We start from the raw sequence: 293 nt of genomic DNA on the forward strand, positions 1-293 counted from the left end.
ACATCACAAGGTACCAGCCGCGCTGCGACAGAGCACTTATATGTCCATGCATATCAACAATTTACTTGAATAATGAGTCATCTAACGCTTTATGACCTCTCAGGTCACCACTTTCCAGTCCAGGCATAGGAAAGCAGCGACCGGTTCTAAACCTCTCTTTGAAACGTACGTTCGATAACTGGCATCTGGCAAAATAGTCAAAGGGGCATTAGTTGAAGCAGCCGCGTTATCCTACCCGTTTTGTTGCTAAACCAGCCAGCTTTATGAAGCTGGCGTTAGACTGATCGTATAAC

Source organism: Plasmopara halstedii, assembly GCF_900000015.1.
Source record: "Plasmopara halstedii genome assembly, contig: Scaffold_1594, whole genome shotgun sequence".
NCBI classification, from domain to species: domain Eukaryota; phylum Oomycota; class Peronosporomycetes; order Peronosporales; family Peronosporaceae; genus Plasmopara; species Plasmopara halstedii.